At 42.3% G+C, this 18,391-nt stretch overlaps 1 protein-coding gene across 9 annotated transcripts in view; it reads right to left on the bottom strand.

Annotated features, from left to right (window-relative positions):
- Positions 1–17,438, bottom strand: part of TAOK3 (TAO kinase 3) — a 95,973-nt gene extending 78,535 nt beyond the window's left edge. For 3 of the 9 annotated variants that reach the window (XM_087942756.1, XM_087942762.1, XM_087942759.1), the window contains exon 1: positions 17,303–17,438. The gene's annotated coding sequence lies outside the window, so the exon portion shown is untranslated. The remainder of the gene's footprint in view (positions 1–17,302) is intronic. The other 6 variants (XM_026684611.2, XM_087942758.1, XM_087942760.1 and 3 more) reach the window with 3 other exon arrangements.
- Between the last annotated feature and the right edge of the window lie 953 nt (positions 17,439–18,391).

The raw sequence follows: 18,391 nt of genomic DNA, 5'->3' as shown, positions 1-18,391 counted from the left end.
ATTCAGTTCTGATTGGCAAAGTCCATTAAGGGTTACCGGGGATAATAACATATCTATGTTAACCTTGATCAAATAATCTAACTTTAAATTCCTTCCTTTTACTTTTAACAATCTTGATCTTTAGTCCCTTCAAACAATGAATTCATTTGTTTTATCTTTGTTTCTTTGCCCCACACAAAATTATTTACAATTTTAACAAATCTCTTTTGAAATTCAGTATAGGAAAATTGTCCAGGTCATTCAATTGGTTTGTTATTTGTATATCCCTTTTAATTATTAAGACATCAGCAGGTTTCATTTGTATATCCAGTATAACAACTTTTTCTACATTATTCTTACAGCCTGTCATTTTTAAATCCACTTTTAAATCAGTCATACAAACACAGTTTATTTATAATGGCAGACACTATTCAAATTATCTTCTGGCTCCATTGTTCACAAATATTTTTCAGTTCATCCAATGTCAATATATTTTGCTCCATCCTGTATTAATAAGCCAAATTTAAGTATTCTTCCCCTTTAATTGCAATATTTCATTCTTTTGGGTTCCTCTAGCACCCAGCCTTCAAAGTCCCATCATAGCATGTTGTTTTTAATTCAATTACTTCAAAACAACAGCATTTATCCATAGGAAGGATTCTTAAAATTAATTTCAATACCTTATTTCAAATTCATCTAGACTCCTAGTCCATTGGTAACTTTCCAAAACCAGTTCTACTCAACCATTTGCTGTTTTCTTCCAAAAAATAAATATGTAATATTTTGAGGCATTTAAATTATATTTAAAACTTATTTTACTAAGGATTGATGGAGACATACCCAGTGCTCTATAATATGCTGTTGCAAAGCTTCCTGATAGTTAAAAAATCATTAAGAAGCAATTTCTGAAAGTGATTAAGAAATCAGGCTCGGCGAATGATATGTCCGTAAATAACAAAGATGGGATAAAAAAAAAACCTAAAACAAAATAAAATAGCCGATATTACAGATCTGAACTTGATTGAAATCCCTCAACTCTCAGCTGCTCAAATCACAAGCTGATCACAAAAACCTCATTTCCCGCAGTCTACTCATATAAAGCAGCTGTCCGGAGTATCAGAATGGGCGATCTCACAATCTCTCCTTTTCCAAGAGAGATTTTGTCAGCCAGAATTCACTGTCTGGCCACTGATCTCTGCCACAATGCAGTCCACACTCTTCCAGCGACATCTAGTTCACCATGAATCCCCCCAAAAGTTCTCCATTTATTAATTTTTTAAAAAAAGACTTCGCCTTAGAAGTACTGACATCCAATTAAATACATAGTTAAATTACCCAGGAGCAGATCAGGTTCTAATATATACAAATAATGCCTCTTTCTTCCTCTCCCAACCTGTGGAAACTTTAAGATGGATGATTCGTGGCTGGGGAATTCTGGAAGTTGGAAGTCCACCCACCTTAAAGTTGAGAAACCCGGACCTGGGCTGTTTGAAAGGATCCAAACACTGGGTTTTCCTCTCAAGATGAAGTGGAACTGGGCCATCCGACCACAAAACCAGTTTAGGATTATTGGCCTTTTGGGGGAAAGCAACTGCATAAAAATTAAGTGCTACACAATGCCAGCTAATGTTCAGGATTTGGCCAAAACCAATTGAGGCACGCCTCTGAAAACGAACCGCCATGGATCCGAACAGATGGCAGGCCCTGTGGCTATCGTTAGGAGGGCTAGCAAAGGCGATTAAACGGAACACTCTCTCTTTGCTGCTACTTTATAGGAGCTCTCGTAATCATCTACGGACTCTTAAGATGCCTTTGGAGGCTAAAGGCTAAACATAGCTTAGGTCAACTCCCAATGGATTTCTTTATCCTCCTCTTCTTCATCTAACTGAAAGTCTTCCCCTTCCTTCTCAAATTCTTCAGGAACCTGAGGAAGACTGTCTGTTTTGTTCTTAAGGACAAAACAGCAACGAAAGATGTTGAGACTCTGGAAAGAATGCAAAGAAGAGCAATCAAGGTGATTAGGGGGCTGGAGGCTAAAACACATGAAGAAGGGTTGTAGGAATTGAGCATAGAATAGAATTCTTTATTGGCCAAGTGTGATTGGACACACAAGGAATTTGTCTTTGGTGCATAAGCTCTCAGGGTACATAAAAATAAAAAAATAAAATACATTCATCAAGAATCATAAGATACAACACTTAGTGATAGTCATAGGTTAGTAATAAGCAATCAAATCATACTAGGAAACAAATAAAACAATGTAAATTGTAGAGATACAAGCAATATGTATGTCTAGACTAATCAAAAGAAGGACTAGGGGGGATATAACAGCAGTCTTCCAATAGTTGAGGGGCTGCCACAAAGAAGAGGGGATCAACCTAAAGGCAGAACAAGAAGCAATGGGTGGAAACTAACCAAGGAGAGATCCAACCTAGAACTAAGGAGAAATTTCCTAAGGGCGAGAACAATTAATATAATATTGTATATTATATGTGTTGGGAGGTTCTATTGAAAACTTTGTTCAGTGGGCCTGAAATCTAGATGGATGCCACTAAAGTGCCTAACAAATACGGAAGTAGCTGAAGTAGCTAGCAAACATGGAAATCCAGTGACTTCCTTCCTTCCTTCCTTCCTTCCTTCCTTCCTTCCTTCCTTCCTTCCTTCCTTCCTTCCTTCCTTCCTTCCTTCCTCCCTCCCTCCCTCCCTCCCTCCCTCCCTCCCTCCTTCCTTCCTTGTCCAAGATCAACCACAATAAAAGACCAGCATACAATAACAATAACATAAAACAATTCATTGTTCATTTGGTCCCTAAATCAAGATTGACTGATCAATTTAATCAGCTGGTATGTAAAAGCCAGTCTAGGCAGCTTACAAGCTAAGATCGAAATAAGGAGTAAGAATAAGCAATTATATCCCTCAGCACTTCAGAGAAGAACAAAACCAGAGAAGAACAAAAAGGAAATAAAGCGTGAATTGAATCCCATGTCCAGGAATAGTTGACTTCATGGATGACAGTGGGTGAGTAATAGTCCTATCACAAACTGAGACAGTGCTGTACCTTAAATACAGAGTAACAGAGCTGGAAGGGACCTTGGAGGTCCTCTAGTCCAGCCCCCTGCTCACCCAGGAGACACTACACCATTCCAGACAAGGGGCTGTCCAGTCTCTTCATAAAAACCTCCAGTGATGGAGCACCTACAAGTTCTGAAGGCAATTGTTCTCGCTGTCAGGAAATGTCTCCTTCGTTCTAGGTTGCAGCCTGCTTTGATTGGCTTCCAGCAGGGTATGTATGAATAAAATATAACAACAGATAAAATAATCACTGTTATCCAACTACCCAGTGGATTGTTCCACTGAAAAAAAAAGTGGAACAATCTGTTTCAGATCATTGTCATAATTAGCCTCTCCAATGCTTCCGGAGGACAAACAATCCATTCATCCTCTTAATTTCACTTGTTTTCACTTCGCGTGGATAGGGGGGATGGATTGTGGCCCACATATATCCTGCTTACAGGCATCTCCTTGGCAATCTTACAAACATCTTTTTACAGCTTCCTCTTCAGGGACTCTGAGCTGCAACCCCTCCTGGGCTCCCTTTGGCCTTGTTGTCTATGGAGATTCTCAGGCATCCAAGTGCTTTTTTTTTTTTTTTTTTTAATTTTAAAGTTTCTGGGTGTTACCCTGAAAGAGGACCTGACCTGGGGTGCTCACATTGCAGCCCTGGTTAAAAGGGCCCAGCAGAGATTAGACTACCTGAGGCTTCTTAGGAAACAATAACTGAATGGAAAACTGCTGGGGACCTTCTACCGCTGCACCAGAGAGAGTATCTTAACTTACTGCACCTCTGTATGGTTTGCCAATTGCACAGGGGCAGATAGGAAAGCGCTCCAGAGGGTGAACATCATTGCCCAGAGGATCATGGGTTGCCCTCTCCCCTCTTTGGAAGAGCTTTATCACTCCCGTTGCCTTAAGAAAGTTCAAAACATCCTCAAAGATCCATCTCATGCTGGGCACCCCCCCTTTTTTTTGAACTATTACCATCTGGCAGACGGTACAGGATAATAATAAAAACAAGGACAAATAGGCTGAAAAACAGCTTCTATCCCAGGTCAGGAGCTCTATTGCATTCTACTGTATAGTACAACATTAATGCAATATCAGGGGGTTTTCAATTCAATGTATAGAATGTGAAGGCTATGGGTTTGGGTTTATTTTCATAGTCATAACGTACACTGAAGATGGTATTTAATTTCGTCGTATGAGGTGCAATGACCATAAAGTAAACTAAAACTAAGAGGCAACTGGACTTTCTTTGTTTTTTCTCTGAAGACCTTTTGCTTCTCATCCAAGAAGAGCTGAAGAAGCTTTTCTTGGGTAAGGAGAGTAACGTCTTCAAAGAAGAACAAGAAAATCCAGTTGCCTCTTGGAAAAAAAAAAACACACCTTTGAGACTTTGACCTTGTTCAGTTTTTTTATTCCAACCTGGAAATGTGCTTCTTGGCGCACTCGCTTCCAACCAGCTCCCAAACCATTGAAGAACAAGCCCTCTGAATCGCTGGCCAACCTCTCACTTTGAAAAGTTCTACTTAATGCCAAGAGCAACACTTTGAGGAGGAGGAGAGTCTATATTCTCCAAAGCACAAGAAGCAACGGGTGGAAACTAATCAAGGAGAGAAGCAACCTAGAACTAAGGAGAAATTTCCTCACAGTGAGAACAATGAACCAGGGGAACGACTTGCAACCAGAAGTTGTGAATGCTCCAACATTGGAAGTTTTTAAGAAGAGACTTGACAACCATTTGTCTGGGATGGTTTAAGGCCTGCTGCATGAGCAGGGGGTTGGAATAGAAGACCTCCCAGGTCCCTTCCAAGTCTGTTATTCCGTATTACGTCTACCTCCACTCTCCCAATTAGCCTAAACACAAACTTTATCTAAAGAGCAGCTGAACATCTCGCTTAGGAAGTATGTAAAATTTGTTTGATACCCGTTAATATCTTCTTGTGGTAGCAGGGGTGGGGTGAGGGTGGGGAATGAAAGAAATCCTAATGCAAGAATTCAGAAACGATGCAAACTTTTCTAGATGCATTCTGCTCCTCTCTTATTTACTTAGGCGAATTATATCCAAGTTTTCTTCTACACAAGGGAGAGAACTCAAGGAAGGTAAGCCGTTAAAACACACACACACACACACACACACACACACACACACACACCAAAAGGTTATAATCTTCAACTCCTAAATGAGCTTGGCCAAAGAGACGCCTCTTTGCAGATTTTTTAGAAGCGAAGGTTAAAAAAAATAATAATATCTCAAATGAAACCAAGCCCCTGCTGCCTACAATGACACATCCATGCAGTTTTCCTAACAACAATAATAATATTTTTTTTAAAAAAATGAGGTTTTTGTTGCCACTGCTTTTTTTTTTTATTTTTATTTTCCAGGATACATTTTTGACTTCCTGGCCTGGCTTTTTCTTTAAAAAAAAAAAAAAAAAACACTTGCAGAAATTGAAAGGGGGGGAGGTGAGCCTTTTAGCACGTTTTCCTCTTTCCCTCCCCCAATAAGAAAGCCCCAGCAAAACAGAGGACGAGCCGTCATCCCAGGATTAAAAATAATAATAATAATTGCAGTCGCCCTTCAAATGCTAAGTTTTCAAGTATTTAACGGCGATGCTTGGAAAGCCTCCCATTAAAAAAGAAAAAAGAAAAAAGAAAAGAAAAGAAAAAAAATTGGATGGATGGGAAGAGGTGGGTTCGAAACCTGCTCGGTTGGGCTATTTCTCAAATCCGAGATTCTCGAGCACGACCTAAATTCTGGATTATGGCAGGTTAAGAGGAAAAGAAGGAGGAAGGGGAGAAAAAGAAAAGGAGGGGAAGAAGAAAAAAAAGAAGAATAAAATCCGACGCGTTATTGGTGCAAAATGTAAACAACAAGCATGTTCGTTCTACCCAGAGAAGTAACCAATAGTTACACTCACCACATATTTATTGACTCAGCCAGTCAGAAACCAACGAAATAGGCCAAGCCCCTTCCTCAAATCCTGCACAAGCTGCTTGGGGGGAGGGGGGGGAAAGGAAAGAGGAGGGGGAGGGGGGGAGAGAAGAGAGGTCTCCAAGAAGGAGAATTCAAGAGTTCAAGCCCCTTCCCCAGATCTCCCCCCCTCCCGCCACCAAAAAAAAAAAGTAAAGTAACATACCCGTCAGTCTGCTGGCAGATGCCTCTGCTCGAAGAACTGGCAAGAGAGGAGGGGGACAAGCACCCCACTCCCCCCCAAAAAAAGCAAAAAACAAAAAACAAAACCCTCCCCACAACACACACAAGCCTTATGCACCAGCATCTGCAACCACAGAAGTGTCTCAAGCTTGCAGTGAGATAACTTCAGATGCTAAAAATAACCAGCCGGTGGCAATTCCCCCTGTTATGTAGCTGGGCAGAAACGGTTCCTTTTTCTCTCTTTCCAAACCGCCCCCCCTCCTTTTCCCTCCCAGACCGCCTTTCTTAAAAAGGGGGGGGGGGGACAGAAAGGCCCCTGGGAGGGCACCCCATAGGAAAGAGGATGGAGGGAAAGAGGAGAGGGGAGGGAGAGGAGGAGGGAAGGATGGGTCTTAATGCATGGCACAATTTTTTGTGGGGTGGGGGAGAGAGAGAGAGAGAGAGAGAGAGTGGATTGCTCAGAATGTGACTCATGCATTCGTTTTTTACCTTCCGGCCTGCTTTGCTTTCTGCAGGGATGCAAACTCCCCCCACACACACACACACTCCCCTTCTGCTAATATAGGACAGCTTCCAAAATCTAGCTCTCCCACCCACCCACGCGAAGAGTGGGCAGATGGGTCTTCACCCCATCAAAGCTGTCGGAGAAGTTTCAGATTCTCCATTGATTAAGGCCCCCCCGCAAAGAAACATTTATGGGAGCAATATAATAATGATAACAATAACAACAGGAGGAGGAGGAGGAGAGGAAGAAGAAAAAGAGGAGGAACAGGAAGAGGAGGAAGAAGAGGAGGAAGAAGATGAAGAAGAGGAGGAGGTTGAAGAAAAAGAGGAAGAGGAAGAACAGGAGGAAGAGGAAAAAGGAGGAGGAAGAAGAAGATGAAGAAGAAGAGGAGGAGGAGGAGAGGAAGAGGAGGCGGAGGAAGAAAAGGAGGAGGAAGAATATGAAGAGGAGGAGAGGAAGAAGAAGAAGAAGAAAAGGAAGAAGAGGAGGAAGAGGAAGAAGAGGAGGAAGAAGAGGAAGAGGAGGAGGAAGAGGAGGAGGAAGAAGATGATGAAGAGGAGGAGGAGGAGAGAAAGAGGAGAAGGAAAGTCCAGTTGCCTCCTGAAAAAGCCCCTTTGGGATAAAATTTAGGTTGATTACGTCATCGTCAATCCAGGAATGACTGCAGGAATGAACCAACTTTTATAGCAAAGAACAAAGAACAAAAGCAGCGATTATGAAAGGCGGCAGGATTTTATATGGGGAATAAAGAGAAATATCAGAGCGTGGAACATTTGGAAGGAAGAAAAAAAAAACTAGGCAATTGGAGAGGTACGATTGCCAGCCCACAGGACTGTATCTGTATACAGTACTGAATTTTATTTCCGCTTTCGGAATCAGCTGGAGGAAGTGGTTATGTTTTTTTAGTCAAACTTCTATCCCACCCTTCCTCCGGGAAACGAAAGTCATGACACAGCTCTCCTAGGGGGGCTGCAGACCTGGGTGTGTAATCATTTGATCCCCGTGTGAAGACATTGCTTATTTAAAAAGGGAGATGGATTCAAGATGCGTGCACGAGCCAAGATTTTTATCTCTGATTTTTTCCGGTCAAAAAAAAAGGGGCCTGTGAAAAAAATGAGCCAGCATGAAATGAATTCATAAAATTACATTTGGGGCAGGGAGTCCTCCATTTACGGCCACAGCTGGGCCCAATGTTTCTGTGGCTAAGTGAGACAGCTGTGAAGTGAATTCTTTCCCCCTCTGTTTTTATCGCCCTCCTTGCCGTAGAATCTTCTCTGTCGTCGTTAACTTAGTCGCATGGTTGTTATGTTAATTTGGTTTTCCCCGTTGCCTTCGCTTCTCCGGTGGTCACAAAAGGGAGTCACGTGACCCAGTGACCGTCGTAAATACGAGTCCGTTGCCAGGCCTCTGAATTTTGATTGCGTGGCTTAAGAACTGCAGTGATTCACTTTAATGATTGTGGCAAGGTAGGTTGTAAAAGGCAGCAAAACCCATTTAGCAACTGTCCGGCTTAGCAATAGCAATAGCCCTTAGACTTATATGCCGCTTCAGGGTGTTTTACGGCCTTCTCTAAGCAGTCTACAGAGTCAGCCTCTTTGCCCCCAACAATCCTCGCCTCGTTTTACCGACTGCGGAGGGTCAGAAAGTTGAGTCAATCTTGAGCTGGTCAGGATCGAACTGCTGGCAGTGGGCAGAGTTTGCAATACTGCTTTCTAACTACTGCACAGGAAGGAAGGAAGGAAGGAAGGGAGGGAGGGAGGGAGGGAGGGAGGGAGGGAAGGAAGGAAGGAAGGAAGGAAGGAAGGAAGGAAGGAAGGAAGGAAGGAAGAGCAAAGCAATATTAATAGCACTTAAGACTTATATACCGCTTCAGGGTGCTTTCCAGCCTTCTCTAAGCGGTTTACAGAATCAGCCTCTTGCCCCCAACAATCTGGGTCCTCCTTTTACCCACCTTGGAAGGATGGAAGGCTGAGTAAACCTTGGTCAGGATCAAACTCCTGACTTGTGGGCAGAGTTAGCCTGCAATACTGCTTTCTAACTACTGCACAGGAAGGAAGGAAGGAAGGAAGGAAGGAAGGAAGGAAGGAAGGAAGGAAGGAAGGAAGGAAGGAAGGAAAGAAGGGCAAAGCAATAGCAATAGCCCTTAGACTTATATAGCCCTCTCTGAGCAGTTTACAGAGTCAGCCTCTTGCCTCCAACAATCTGGGTCCTCATTTTACCCACCTCGGATGGTTTGGGCTCATTTATGGTCGTAAGTGGAGGACCTCCCTCAACCGTTCATCGAATGGACAAAGAAAAACTTCATGGCTTCCCTCGAAGCAAAGTAGATCAAGGCTCCCTTGTTCTCCTTCATTAAATCTGATTATTTACTTGGTGAGAAATTGGAAAAGCCGATCTGGAGATTTCCCTAATTCGACTAAACGGGTTTTAAGAGGACTGACCTAGGCAGGAGGGGAGAAACTATGTAAGACAAGGTGGTCAGAGTGCCTGTCACACAATCCAAAGGAACAAAACGAGCTTTGCCCGTCAACGTGGGAGCTAACGAGTCCACAAAAGTAACACAAAAGGGGCCCCAGGATACGGGTGGCTTTTCACAGTTATGACGGTCGGCAGCATTCCCCCATGGGTCATGGGATGAAAATTTGGGGCACTGCGGAAGTAGCGTGCATTAAGGATCCCTTTGCAGTGTCCCGGGTTCAAGGGCCCATCATTCCCATCCAGTTTCTGGCTGTCAACTCATACATTATGTCTATGGGCCTTTTAGAGTGGCCAGCAGAAAGGGAAGGGGCAGCAGTGGGCAGCTTGCATTCCATAAATGTTTTCAAAGATAGGTAACCGAAGTTTCTGCCATGCAAAATTCTAACTTGGAGAATATGATTGTTGACTCTTGGCTATGGATGTGTCCCACTGGAGAATATGAATTATGATATACCCAGGGGGTGGGTGGGTGGGGAAACCAGGGTCAAGGGTGACAATGAATGATGTGCCTCAGAGTCGGCTGCACCCAGGCAGTGCCGGCATGTCTACTCCTAATAAATCTTCTTTAAGTTTGGAAAATCCGGCTAGAGACCCATGATTTAAATGGGGGAAACTGCCAGAGCCCTGACAGCGACAAGCGAAATCACAAAGTCAATGGGGTGGGTGGTGGAAGCCTGGTTTGTTTAATGGCCGCAAGATTCACTTAAAAACTGCCTTGCTGGGCGACAGAAATATTGGGCCCCGTCGTGGCTGTGAGTCAACAACTCCGTGCGCTGGTAGTCCTCGACGTCGTACGACCACAAGGGGCCCAACATTTCTGTTGTTAAGTGAGACGTCTGTTAAGTGGGGTTTGCCCCACTTTATGACCTTTCTTGCCATCACTAAGTGAATCGCCCGCCATTGATAAGTTAGTCACCCGGTTGTTAAGTGAATCTGGTGTCAGGTTTCCAAGTGATAAGTGCTTTGCCTAGGTGGTCTTTCTTCCGTGCTTGGGCCCTTTGAGATGGAGATTTATGATATCAAGCAACGTTGAATTACTTCTATTGGAGAATGTGACTTTTGGGGGTCTGTTTCTAACTTGTAATATTGTGGGGTAATTCCGGGTTGTGTTAGATCCGGAATTACCACGGACTTTGCCAATTTGATGCTTTCCGAAATAAAATAATTTGTTTTGGAAGATGGGCTTGACATCGGGCTTCCCAGATTGACTTGGCTTGCCAGAAAGTCACAAAAGGGGACATTGGAACCATCATAAATACGAATCAGTGGCCAATGCGTTAGAATGTCGATCACGTGATCATGAAGGATGCTGCAAAAGCCGTCACCATGAGAAACGGTCACAAGTCACATTTTTTTCAGTGCCTGTTGCAACTTTGAACAGTTGTTAAGTCGAGGACCACCTGCACTGGGGAATTCTGGGAGTTGAAGTCCCAACGTAGCTTAAAAGTTATCCAGTTTGGGGGGGGGGGGAAACCCACCAATCTAAATCTTCACTTTGAAGATGCCCAGTTAATTACCAGACAATGTTTGGGGAGAGGAGTTTAAAAGAAGAGGAAATACCAGAAGAGGACAATGTAACCTTAGAAAGAAAACAAACTGCAGGAAAGAATATGGAGGTGCCACCTTTCAAATAGTTTCTGAAGTTTTCAGCTACAAAGTATATCCTTAAAACAAACAGCTTGCGTAAAAATAAATATTCCCAGGTTGAAAGCATTCTGTTCCAGCTTTGCCAAAAGGGGTTTTGTAAGCTTTTTAGATTTCATCTGACATTTTCGTACCATTATAAGTGGAGCATAGGCAGTCCTTGATTTACGACAATTGGTGTCGGAATTTCCACTGCTAAGCCAGAGGATTGTTAAGCAGGTTGCACCTGATTTTACGGTATTCCATTCTATTCTGTTCTATTCACTTTTCTTCTCTTCTCTCTTCTTTCCTTTCCTTTCCTCTCCTCTCCATTCCATTCTATTCTTTCATATTTCTATTCTATTCTATTCTAAGTTCTATTCTAACTTCTATTTCTATTCCATTTTTTAATTCTATTCTATTCTTCTACTCTATTTCTATTCTAATTTCTATTTAATTTTTTAATTCTATTGTATTTCTATTCTAATTTTTATTTCTATTTTTTATTTTGTTTCTATTCTTCTACTCTCTTTCAATTCTAGTTTCTATTTTAATTCTATTCTATTCTCTACTCTATTCCGCCCTATTCTCTATTCTATTCCAACTTCTATTTCTATTCTATTTTTCAATTCTATTCTATTCTACCCTATTTCTATTCTAATTTTTATTTCTATTTTTTATTTTTATTCTATTCTCTACTCTATTCTGCCCTATTTTCTATTCTATTCCAACTTCTATTTCTATTCTATTTTTCAATTCAATTCTATTCTACCCTATTTCTATTCTAATTTTTATTTCTATTTTTTAATTCTATTCTGTTCTCTATTCTATTCTGCTCTATTCTCTATTCTATTCTATCTTCTATTTCCATTCTATTTTTAAATTCTATTCTATTCTTCTACTCTATTTCTATTCTAATTTCTATTTCTATTTTTTAAATTCTTTTCTATTCCCTTTCCTATTCCTACCCCATTCACAAAGGTCACATTTAGCGACAGAAATTTTGGGCTCAACCATGGTCGAAAATCAAGGACTATGCACTGTACTGCCACGTCCACTATCCGGACTTCATAATAATAATAATAATAATAATCAGTGCCCCCAGGGGTTATTTGCCAGTCATCCTTGTTCTGCTACTTCCTCCACACCAGGCAAGATTCAGCAGCAACCAAAATTAAGTTAGGGTGAGCATCATCAACTCACTCAAATGCTAATAATAATGCTTCCTTCTGTGGAAGGAGGAAGAAGCCTCCCAATATTTCTTGAACCACTGCAACCTTTTCTCTGACATGGACAAAAATGAATAAGCCCCCACCCATATTTTTTTTCACCATGCACAAATGCATAGTGCACCTCCCTCTCCTTCACCATCAGGAAGTAGCTGGTGCAGATAATATCAAGCATTGGTTGGTTCCCTATTCCAATTCAACCTTATTGCAGCTTCCTCATTATTATTTTTGGGTTTCATTCAAAGGAAAACAACAACGACCACTGAGGAAATCAGGCAGGAGAGGAAAAAAAATGTGAATTTATTACTCCAGTGACCTCCTTTAAAATCTCAAGGATTTGGTTTGTAACATAACCATCTGGTATGTTTCCCTTGCTAGAGATAACAGAATGCAGAAATGCTTTGGGGGACAAAGCTTTCGGAGAAGAAAAAAATAAATGTTTTAAATGAAAAGTATTGGAAACACTTCTTGGAATGGAGTAAGAAGACAGAACATGATTTCAGGAGCCTTTAAATCCAGTGTCTTCAAACTTGGCCAAGTTTAAGACTTGTGGACTTCAACTCCCAGAATTCCTGAGCTAACATGACTGGAGGAGGAATTCTGGGAGTTGAAGTCCACAAGTCTTAAAGCTGAAGACCCCTGCTTTAAATCCAGGCCAGAAAAAATTACAAATACTGAATTATAGGTGTTTTTTTTTTTTAACCCAATATATAAACAGTTATCAAATCAGACAGGTGGTCCTGGACTTACAACAGTTCGAAGTTACAACAGTACTGAAAAATAGTGATTTATGTCCATTTTTCACACTTATGACCGTGGCAGCATCCGCCACAGTCGCATGAGTTACATCCAGCTGCGTGACAACTGACTCACAGTTATGACGATCCCAGAGTCACAGAAGGTTTGCGACATTCTGACAAGCAAGTCAACTTGGAAACCAAATTTCCTTAACAACCGGGGGGACTAATTTAACAACTTGCAGTGATTCCGTTTTAACAAACGCAGCGAAAAAAGTCGAAAAACAGAGCAAAACTCCCTCAACAAATTTCTCCCTTAGTGACATCAAGTTTGTCTCCCACTGTGGTCGTATGTTGAGGGCCATCTGTGCTTTCCCTTTGCAATGCAAGAAGACTAATTTTGGATGCTAATTTTGTTTCGAGCCTTTCTGTAGCGCATTTCAAAATGAACAATGCTATAAATATTCACCCCCTCTTTATATATATATATATATATATATATATATATATATATATATATATATATATATATATATATATATACACATACACATATACATATACATATACATATACATATATAATAATATAATATATATAATGCCATGCATAATGCAATGCAATGCATAATGCAGTGCAATGCATAATGCAATGCAATGCAAATATATAAGTATATGTATATATATATTACATTACATTACATTACATTACATTACATACATACATACACACACACACACACACACACACACATATCACATCTTCGACCCGTTTTCTGAATAAATAGCCAACAAAACGTTCCAGGGAGACTCCAGGCAGTTTAAAGTGATATGAAATTGTGTTTGTTTTTTATTGCAAAAGTCCCTGATGGGAAGATTAGAAAGGTGATAGATATGTAAAGCTTGGTGAAGGTGGGGATAGATAGGGGAACATATTCAAGATTGGTGTGTTACACAACTCTGAAAAAAAAATTAATGATTCGAGACTCGGGTTTTGTTTCCAGTTATATAACTTAGCAATTTTGCACTATTAGTCGAAGGCTTATTTAAAGATCTGAAAGCATTTAAGTAATCCGGTAACACAGACCAGAGCTTTTAAGAAACATCTTTGACTTGGCCCAAAATTCTCAATCCAATCCTGTTCTATCAAGCCTGGTTTTGTTTTTTTTTCCCTCCCCGCTTTCCAAAGGATGCTAAATTCACCCATTTTGCAATTCCAGCTCAAGATTTCTCTGCCATGCTATTTTAGGGCATGTCGCCTAGCATCAACCAAACTCCTAGCTAGCTGCTGGCCGACATGGAGATTTAGGGGAAAATTGAACACAAACTAGGATTATCTGAAAGAAAGAAGAAAAAAAATCAGGTTTTTTTTTCGCCTCCCCCCCAGCCTCTCCCCTCAAGATTCCAAATAAGAAGGACAAGCTTGGTTGCACTGAGAGTGCAGAAAGTCCCTGGACTTACGACGGTGACCGAGCGCCCAAAATTTCCCGGTGTTAAGTGCAACGTTTGCTAAGTGAATTTTGTTCCACGTTAACTACAGTTGTTAAGGGAATCCCTGCAATTGTTAATTTGGTCACAGGGTTGTTGAGTGAATCCGGCTTTCCGATTGACGTTGCTTAAAAAATGGTCATTGACTTTTCAACACCGTTCTAACTTCAAATGGTCACTAAAGGAACCGTTGTAAGTCGAGGACTATCTGTATACATTTTTTTTAGAAAACTCAAGGGCATTTTTGGGACTCACTAGTCATATTAAGTCTCGCTCACCAGTATATTCCATGGCGAAATGTAAAGACAAATAAATGGCTATACATGAAGGCAGTTTTCATGTTGACGAAAAACTTCACAATCGTTTTGAAGACATTTTAGAAGGCGGATTTATCTCGGGGTTATTTTGAAAAGTCACAGCTAAGGCTACAATGCTTATTACATCTCCTTTTATCTTTTCCTTTTTTTTTTTTCCTTTGGCTGCACTTGCAAAATTAATTAATAGTAATCGTAAGGAAACCTCTCCTTGACTAGGCACCTTATAATTAAATCGGTGTCACACACACACACACACACACACACACAAAGGAGTATTCCTTCTTCCAGATGTTGTAGATTTTAGAAGCAGTCTGTGATGACCCAGGGTGTAACACAAACGTAACAAAATCCAAAACGTAAATAAATGTCCTTTAATGCCTCCAATTTGGTCCCACTGTTCAGTAATACTCAGTTGGAGATAAAACGTACTCAAAAATAGTCTTCAAAAGAAAGCAATACAGTCCGAACTCAATGAGCAGATAAGAGATGAAATGAAAAACCAAACAAACTACAATGATGAAATTTCCACAACGGAACAAGATAAGTATTTGCCAAATTCAAGGAGATAACAAGGCGCAGTCTGTTGGAAGGACGCCAACCAAGAAAACTTCAGGCCCAAATAAAACATGCTTTGTTTCCAGCGTTTGCCAGTACACAGGTCCAAACTCTTATTCAGTTGTCACAGCTGCAGCCCATGAAGAGGATCAAGGCCCTCTCCTCCCGAGGAGACCACGTCTCTCCCTTATCCTCTCCTCCCTGCGTGCCCTAGGATGGATAAGGGATGGGCCTGGGTCCTCCTCTGACTGCTCAGCCAGCCATAGATTTGCCATCACGGGCCTAGGTTGACTTTAAGTGAAATTGTTTTCAAAGCCAAAGGTACTTTCTTTTTCAAGAGGCAACTGGACTTTCTGTTTTTTCTTTGAAGACCTTTCACTTCTCATCCAAGAAGCTTCTTCAGCTCTGACTGGATGGTGGGGAATGATCATCCAGTCAGAGCTGAAGAAGCTTCTTGGATGAGAAGCGAAATGTCTTCAAAGAAAAACCAAGAAAGTCCAGTTGCTTCTGGGGGGGGAGCACATTTGGGACAACCATGATCTGGATGACGGAGAATCTCCATAGACAAATTGCTTTCAAAGTAAGGCGTTCTCAGGCTTAGCCTCTGGCTTAAAGTTAATCTCTAGTTCAAGGTGGAGTTTAGGGAGGAAAAAAAAGGATTTGGAAATTGTGAGAAAAATTAACCAGTGAGGAGTTGTGGCTTCTCCAACACTGGAAGTTTTTAAGGAGAGATTGGACAGCTATTTTGTCTGAAATGATATAGGGTTTCCTGCCTAAGCAGGGGGTTGGACTAGAAGACCTCCAAGGTCCCTTCCAATTCTGCTATTTTATACTGGGAGACTACATGGCGCTGGGAAGTACAGTTTGTCCTTATCTCAAGACCAACTCTGTCTATCTCAGGATAGTCCTTCAACTTTTCTCTCTAATCTTTTTCTCTACACACACCATATCCTTGATCTCATGGTCAACACAGTTCATTACAGCAGGAGCGGAGTCCATTTTTTTACATTTTATTTACCAATTATAATTTTTTTATCCTGCCTTTATTATTTTTATAAATAACCCAAGGTGGAGAACAGACATAATGTTCCTTCCTCCTCCTCTTTTTCTCGTGCAGGTTGATTCTTACGTCTAGAACTCCCAGGCTCCTGGGGATCGGCCCAAACTCACCTAGCAGGCTTGCATGCCTAAACAGAGACTAGAACTCCCAGGCTCCAGTGACTCACATCAATCATAAAGACAAGGACATAAAAAGGGAGAGTTGTTGTATCAGAAGAGCTGGGGGGCAAAATCAGCGGCTGCAAAGGTTGCTCCTCCCAGTCCTCCCCTTCTCTGCCCCCCCAAATTCTACTTACAATTTCTCCCCCCCTTGGCTGCCTTCCCCAGCATTTCAGGGGTTAAGGTCCACCAGTCTTTGCATCGTTTTCCTTAAAGCAACCCCCCCACCCCAACCATCCACTCCAGGTCCCCCCTCCAAACCATGGAGAGCTCTTTGCAGCCTCCAAATCCTTCTCCCTCCCTCCCCTCCCAATATAGCCCCCCTCCCTCTCTTGCTTTCCCCCACCCTCCCAATACAGACCCCCACCCACCCCTCTCCCCACTTGTCCTCCTCCACCCCCTCCCAATATAACCCCAACCTCCACCCCTCATCCGACCTCTTGCCCTCCCCCACCCTCCCAATATAGCCCCCTCCCCAATCCTCTCTCCCCCCTCTTGCCCTCTCCAGACCCTCCCCACCCCCTCCCAATATTGCTCCCCACCCCTCTCTTGCCCACTCCAGACCGCCCCTCCTCCTCCTCCTCCCCAGACCCCCTTCCCAAACTGCCCCCTCCTCTCTCTCCCTCCCCCACTCTTCTCTTTCTTCCCCCTCCCCCCGCACTGGAACTCTTTGAACAGCCAGGCTCTGCTCGGTGACGGCGGCGCCCACTCCCTCCGCGCCCCCGCCCACACCGAGCAGGGAGGCCGACTAGATGACCTCTGGCGTCCCCCTCTCTTTTTCCCCTCCCTCCTCCCCAGCGCCACTTTTTCACTTCCTTTCTTAAGGGGGGGAGAGGGAAAAAAATAAGCAAATAAAAGCCCCCTCTCCACAATTGGCGGGTGCTTTTCCCCCACCCCCTCCTCCTTGCGAGGCGACCCCCCTCCTTTTCCCGCCCCCCCACCTCAAAAGTGCTTCCTTACCCGTCCGGGGCTTGGAAAAGTTCCTAGCCGGCGGCCGGTCAGACCCGGGAAGGATAAGCCCGCGGTGTCCGCACTCCGAGCGACCTCCGCTCCGCCGGAGAGGCAGCAGCAGCCGCTCGCTCGCTCCGTCAGGCGCGGCCGATGGCGATCGATGAGCGCGGCGCTCGACTCCCCGGGTCTGGCTGAACCTCCTCCGAAGGGGAAAGCCTTGGCCGAAGCGACAGATCGGCGCTCGATTCTTTCAGCCTGCTCCCCCTCTCTAGTTAAGCAGCTCCTCCCTCTCTCGGGCTTTCCCCCCCTCCACGAAGAGCGAGCCAATCAGCGGCGCTTTGGAAAGAGAGGGGGGGCCGGCTCTGCCCACGCGTCGGGAGGGGGGCCTTGTTGGGAGGGTGGTTTATACACCTTGCGCGAAGGTGCCGCGCGATTGCTGCGGGGCAAAAAAAAAAAAAAGGATCCAGGAAAGGTTGCCTGGGGCCAAAAGCCCTGAGTTCAAATTCTACCGGTTGGGGCTGGAAAACGCCACCTGGGCTGATCCCTACAAGGGTGCAGCTGCTGCTAAAGACAAACTTCTGGTGTGTGCCCCATCCCGCTTGGCCAATAAAGAATTATATTTCTATTATTTTATTTCTCTTTTATTTCTATCATTTCTACTTTATTTCTTTTATTTTTATTTTATCCCTATTCTATTCTATTTTAATTTTATTCTATTCTACTTTAGTTTATTTTAATTGTATTCTATTGTATTCTAATCCTATCCTATCCTAATTCTATTTTACTTTAATTCTATTCTTTTAATTCTATTCTATATTCTATTCTATATTTACTCTATATTCTATTGCATTGCATTGCATTCCATTCTACTTTAATTACTTTAATTCTATTCTATTATTCTATTGCATTCTACTTTAATTCTATTCTATTTTAATTCTACTTTAATTCTATTCTATTCTTTTAATTCTATTTACTCTATATTCTATTCTATTCCGTTCTACTTTAATTCTATTCTACTTTAATTTTATTCTATTTTAATTCTATTCTATTCAATTCTATTCTATTCCATTCCATTCTACTTTAATTTTATTCTACTTT

The sequence above is a fragment of the Notechis scutatus genome, chromosome 13, assembly GCF_049901735.1.
Source record: "Notechis scutatus isolate UNSWTSFEM ecotype Mainland chromosome 13, rNotScu1.2, whole genome shotgun sequence".
NCBI classification, from domain to species: Eukaryota; Metazoa; Chordata; class Lepidosauria; order Squamata; family Elapidae; genus Notechis; species Notechis scutatus.
This window is presented reverse-complemented; position numbering and strand designations above follow the sequence as displayed.